The sequence below is a fragment of the Archocentrus centrarchus genome, chromosome 22 (genome assembly GCF_007364275.1).
Source record: "Archocentrus centrarchus isolate MPI-CPG fArcCen1 chromosome 22, fArcCen1, whole genome shotgun sequence".
NCBI classification, from domain to species: domain Eukaryota; kingdom Metazoa; phylum Chordata; class Actinopteri; order Cichliformes; family Cichlidae; genus Archocentrus; species Archocentrus centrarchus.
Window position 1 is genome coordinate 579,529 of NC_044367.1, and position 6,610 is coordinate 586,138.

A 6,610-nucleotide genomic window follows, 5' to 3' on the forward strand; every position below is an offset into this window, starting at 1 on the left:
GTGTTCCTGCCTTCTCTCATACTTTTTGGGATCAAAGCCAAGAGGGAAGACTTCATATTTGCAGGTTTGGGAGCTTTTAGAATAGACAGGGCTGAACAGTGAACAATGATGTTAATCAGAAACTCAACAATGTGCACAGAAGCACCGTCTAAAGGTCTCTGCCGCACATTTTTAAGTCACAAAGCAAACTAAACCCCCCTCTCTGCTCTGATGGCTGCAGCCAACTCAGGCTGCACTTACTGTAAAACTTTAAAGGTGCATGGACATGCATATGTGGTCAGAAACACACACACACCTACACACACAGACACACACCTACACACACACACACACACACACACACTGTGTCATAGTGCAATAGTGCAGCCATGTGTGGTAAGTGTGCAGCTGCTTCCTGTGTGATAATTTTTCACTCCGACAACCTCCACTACTCACTTGAATAACCAGGTGTGAAGTTGACTTCGCACATATTTTCATCAGCAGTGAGCATCCACTGGAGGGCGCTGCAACACACAGCATGATCCTGGGATAAAACCTCATTACACACACAGAGAGTCATGGTCAGTCATTTTGTGCACAGTGTTTTTATCCTTGGCCACTCGAGTACAGCAGGGAGCAGGGCTCATTAAAAACCTGCTGTGACCACGGTAACGCTCGCCCACACCACCAAAGCCAAAACAAATCTGACCTTAAACTAAAGTCTGACCTCAACGATTTAACCGACTCTCACTGATTTTTCTGGTCTGCAGATGAAAACAAGAAAACTTAAAATAATAAAGATCAGTACCAGAGACCAGATATAAGGTCAGGTCCTTAAACCTTCTCTTTAAGGTCCAGCAGGGGCGACTCTTCTGGAGCCTGATTGGACAGAAGTCTGTGAGAAAACGAGGCTCCTGCTCAGCTGATCTCTGAGCTCAGTGAACTCTTACCTAATGATTTTATAGTCTCAGTTGCTGCTGTATAAGCCTAACCCTTGGTTCCTCAGTCAGATCCATCCCTCGCTCTTTATGGCTGCTTGGAAAAAATAAATCAAAGATGGCGCCGGACAAAATGTTTGTGTTGAGACGTGTTGAGAAAACTGGATTTTACTCAGGAGCAGGCGATGTTGCCATATGAAGGATGCATGCAGCATTTGTGGACTCATTTGAAGCCTAATGTTGGCATTTTGGTCTCCACCAGAAGTGACCTTATGTGAAAGAGTTGAGTGCTAGCTTATTAGCTATGGTGTTTGGCAGACAACTGCCACTGTGTGGACTTCCCATTCCACAGGGGGCGCTCTCAAGCTTGTCCAGAATGAATAAGGCTCTGTGGAGCTGCAGAACATTTTTCTTCTGGAAATCTTTGATGGCCACGAGACAATAGATACAGTTCAATTTTAGATGTTTAACAGATTTCACAGCACCATGAGATGCTTTACAGCATTTTGATTTGGGGTGTGAAGCCAGCAGCAGCAGAGAGTTTGTAACAGCAGGATCCTGGTAGCATCACCTCCAACCACCACAGCCATCTGCTTCTTCTACACACACGAAGCTTCTGCCAGGCTTTAACTATGCTGCTAACATCTGCTGGAGGTTTCGTTTGGAATCCAGAACCATCGAGGGAGCACGTCCTGGCCTAAATCCTAAACTGACCAATCAGCGCACATTAGCAGAAAGCTACGTCTTCAAGAAACAAAAAGAAGTCCAGTCGCCTTTTTCAAGCTCCAGAGACTAGCAGAAAGCTAGTTTTATGATCAAAATCAGCTTCAATGCGAGACAAACTGAAGGACAGAAGCGTTGTTTTGTTTCAGCTCAGACACGCTGTCCATAATGGATTAATGGAAACTTCAAAAAGTCCAAATAATGTGGTCTTTATGTGTGAAAGCAGGTGGAAATAATTATTTTAACTGTTTAGCTCCATTCACTGCTATTGAATGAAGGCAATCTCACACGAGCCCCCTGCAGAGCCCCTGGCTGAACTGCAGCTAATTCCTGAACAAACAGGAAGTAGGATTGGCTCACCTGGATTGTAGCCATCAATTTCTCATTAAGATCCACCTTTGGCTCATTGTGTCTGGTTTGAAAACACCAAGCTGGTGACACCAAGAAGAGGCTTCATAGTGTGACTACAAACCAATCAGTGATGTCACCATGACTCCGTCCATCTTGCATATACAGTCTGTGGAAACCTAGGCTGAAAACTGATTCATGCTGCAGTGAACTTCACTGACTGGTGCATGTAATAACTTAACTTTATGTAATTCTACCCGTAGGAGCAGCAAACTAATGTGAGGCTCTTCTTCATGTGTCCTGGGCTGGTTTGATGTGCATAAATTCCAGCACGTGCATTTTCAGACCTCATCAAAGTCTCCCTGATTGTCAGCAAGTAAAAAGCCTTTAAAAAGCTGGGATTTGTCCCATATATTATAATGAATAATCAATGTAATGTTATATATTTTATAAGATACTTCTGCTGGCTCTTTGCTCTTCTTGGCCGCTCTTACAGTGAAAATGTGATTTGTAGTATGAGTGTGAGCTACAGGCCACCATATGCTGTGCCACAGGCCTGCTGGGATGCGTCTGAAGAGATTTCTAACCTCGTCTTTTATCCGCTTTCTGAACGCCGGAGCTACATTCTGTTTTAGCTGAAATGACAAGCAAGCATTTGATTTAGGTGATTCATTTGTTTACCAGGAGCCGGCTGCAGGATTTGACTGCATTTCAGTATTTTCTACAGATGACAGTGAGTGAGCAAAAAATGAGAGGATCGGCTGTTTGTGCAGCATGAGGTTTTTGCTCCAGATGGAGAAAGACGTGACTAACGGATAGGATAAAACCCTCTGAAGGCCACACGATTTACATACACATATGGAATATATAACATGCAAAGACTGTATATTGGAGATGTATACAGCTGTCATTGCTTTGTGAAACCTGATTTTTAAGATTTCAAGGTCAAGTTTTGGTTGGTGCTCTGATTTCTGTGTTTCAGGAAGTGACCATGTTTGGATGAAAGGGTGGAGTGTTAAGTTACTCTATACTGCCAGAAGTATTTGCTCAGCTGCCTTCAGACACATATGAACTTGAATGGCATCCCATGCTTAATCCATAGTCTTTAATATAATGCTGGCCCACCCTTTGCAGCTGTAACAGCTTCAACTCTTCTGGGACGGTCACAAGGTTTAGGAGTGTTTATGGGAATTTTTGACCATTCTTCCAGAAGCACATCTGTGACGTCAGACACTGATGTTGGAGAGAAAGTCTGGCTCACAGTCTCCGCCCTAATTCATCCCAAAGGTGTTCTATCAGATTGAGGTCAGGACTCCGTGCAGATCAGTCAAGTTCTTCCACACCAAACTGGATCATCCATGTCTTTATGGACCTGCTTTGTGCACTGCTGTGCAGTCATGTTTTAATAGGAAGGGGCCATTCCCAAACTGTTTCCACAAAGTTGGGAGTATGAAATTGGCCCAAATGTCTGGAACTAAGGGGCCAAGCCCAACTCCTGAAAAACAGCCCCCCCACCACCACCACCAAACTTTACACTTGGCACAATGCAGTCAGACAAATATTGTTCCCGTGGCAACTGCAAAACCCAGACTCATCCATCAGATCGGCAGATGGAGAAGCATGATTCATCACTCCAGAGAACATGTCTCCACTGCTCTAGAGTCCAGTGGCGGCGTGCTTTACACCACTGCATCCAAGGCTTTGCATTGAGCTTGGTGATGTAAGTCTTGGATGCAGCTGCTCGGCCATGGAAACCTATTCCATGAAGCTCTCTACACACTGTTCTTGAGCTGATCTGAAGGCTACATAAAGCTTGGAGGTCTGTAGTGACTGACTCTGCAGAAAGTTGGTGACCTCTGCACCAGGGTTATAATAGTTTTGGATTTTACATTATCGGTACAAGAGTGACTATTGTGCAATAAAAAATTAACAAAAGATACCGTAAAGAAATATATTCAAGAACCAACAGTTCACAAGACAGCAGCACTACATGCTAAATGTGTAATAATTAGGACACACATGAACATCAACAGGCAGAAACAAAGAAAAATATAAACTCCCAAACTCAATAAATTCTACAATAATCTCCCAATAAACTTCATCGTCAGTGCAGTAGATTAACAACACCTACATGTGGTGTGTGACAAAAATAAACTCTTTGAAGGAGTCAAAGCTCAAATCCAGCTGCATCCTGATGTTCTCACCACCTGATGCTGCTTCTGTCTTGGAGCTAGCTTGGTTTGATGCTCTAATTAGACTTGCAGGGTCTTTGCAGCCTCTATATACAACCTACAGAAGTGTCCGACCTCATGTCCACATTCATGCTTGTGTAGCTGGATTGTAATAATAATAATAATGCATTAGTCTTATATAGCACTTTTCTAGACACCCAAAGATGCTTTACAACTTCCTGCACCTCAATCATACCTGGTGGTGGTAACCTACTAATATAGCCACAGCTGCCCTGGGGCAGTCTGACAGAGGCATGGCTGACAATTTGCGCCTACGGCCCCTCCAACCACCACCAACCGACCTTGTGGTCGCATGCCGGTGTTTTATATGCAGTGCTGATTGGTACTTTTTTGGTCCTCGCTCTTCGTGCTCAGTTTTTTGGCTGCAAACATATGTGTCCCTATTTTTTCACTTTCTTCATTCCCTCACGTCCATTCCGAGTCTCCCTCCAGGAATTTTCTGACATTTGTGAGTCCTTATATTGATGCTTTGATTATTAGTCCTGATTGTTATTCTCTGACTGATAAAGTAGCCGGAAACGCACAAGGACGGAACAGGTTAATCACAACGTTGCGGCTGCGTGGACCTGACGAGTAGTCACATTTCTCCAGAGGTGAACATCAGGTTCTGCTGGTTCTGAGCGACTCTGCCGTTTTCTCGTGCACATGCACACAGCTGCCTGACGGCTCTCCCAGCTTAAACTCAGAGAGCAGAAAAATGATCAATCCACAAGGCTTTTAAATAAAATGACAAACAAGAAAAAGGTAATTTTATCTATAATTTCAGTTAGTTTTAGTTAGTTTTTTAAACTCGCAATGCACTTTTAGTTAGTTATCGTTTTTTCTTTTAATTGTAGTTTTTATTTATTTCAGTTAACGACAATGTATTTTCAATTTCAGTTTTCGTTATTTCGTTCGTTTTCGTTAACTATAATAACCCTGCTCTGCACAATATGGACCTCAGCATCCACTGACCCCACTCTGTGATTTTACGTGGCCTACCACTTCATGGCTGAGTTGCTGTCGTTCCCAATCCCAATTTGTTATAATGCCACTAACAGATGACTGTGGAATATTTAGCAGAGAGGAAATTTCACGACTGGACAGGTGGCATCCTATCACGGTACCACGCTGGAATTCACTGAGCTCCTGAGAGCAACCCATTCTCTAGGCATGCAGTCAGTCTGCATGCCTAGGTGCTTGGTTTATACACCTGTGGCCATGGAAGTGATTGTAACACCTGAATTCAATGATTTGGTGACCTGGTCAGTACTACTTTTCAGATTACATGCATTTTGGCTTTACACTTCTTCTGATACGAGATTTATTTTTTTTTTTTTTGTGGGGGGGGGGGGGGGGGGGGGGGGGGTCCATGGAAAGTGGTAGATCTGAACCTAAACCCTGAATATATATAAGAAGTTGGAGGACTCCTCACATTTAAAACGTACTTGCTGCCAGCTGTTCTCACAGCTGTTCATCTTATCGAACACAACATGCACAGCTGTACAGTGTGGACACAGACGCATGTATGTTTCCACTGTGCTGACTGAAATCTTTCTTTCCCTCCCTGTGCTCCCCTCTATCCATCTCCTGTCTCAGTTTTTATTCCAGTAGACACACACACATTCACAGAGTCAACACCACTTGAGCTCACATTGCAAGCAAGCATTATAATAAAGGGAAGTCTGAGTCAGTCTTTGTCTCTGTCAATCATGCGAAGCATCACGGAAACGACTGGCCCAGTTTTAACAAGCCTGTGGCGGATGGTGCAGCCTGCAGCGGAAACCTTTTAGAAATACACGATTTTGTTTTGGTTTTTTTTCCCCTGCATTGAATAATTTAAATAATTCTAATGTATGTTAACTGGTACCCTAATGTTTTTCTGTGCAGTAAACCAAAGTCTCCTGCTGGCCTTCATAACCATCCATTGGCTAAATACTAAGTGAGTCTAAATTGCTTAACTGCAGTAATGGATTCAGGAAAGTGCTCCATCCATCCATCCATGCAGGGATGCTCAGGCCTTCATCTCCCCAGCCACCTCTTCCAGCTTTTCTACAGGGACAGCGAGGAGTTTCCAGTCAATAGACATGATCGTTCCAGTTTGGTCTGGGTTACCTGGGACATGCCGCCTAACCTGGAGGTATCCAGGAGACAGGCTCCTTTTGATGTGGAGAAGCAGTGGTCTACTCTGTGCATCTCCTGAATGTCCTTACCTTATGTTTAAGGCTGAGACCAGACACCCTTCAGAGGGTTACTACCCAGAACTCGTGGTCACAGGTGAGGGTAGGAATGTAGATCTCTAAACCAACAGCTTCACTTTCACACTCAGCTCTCTCTTCACCGCGAATGGACATTATCGTCTCCCCATAAAAAGAAAGTAAAGTTATAAAG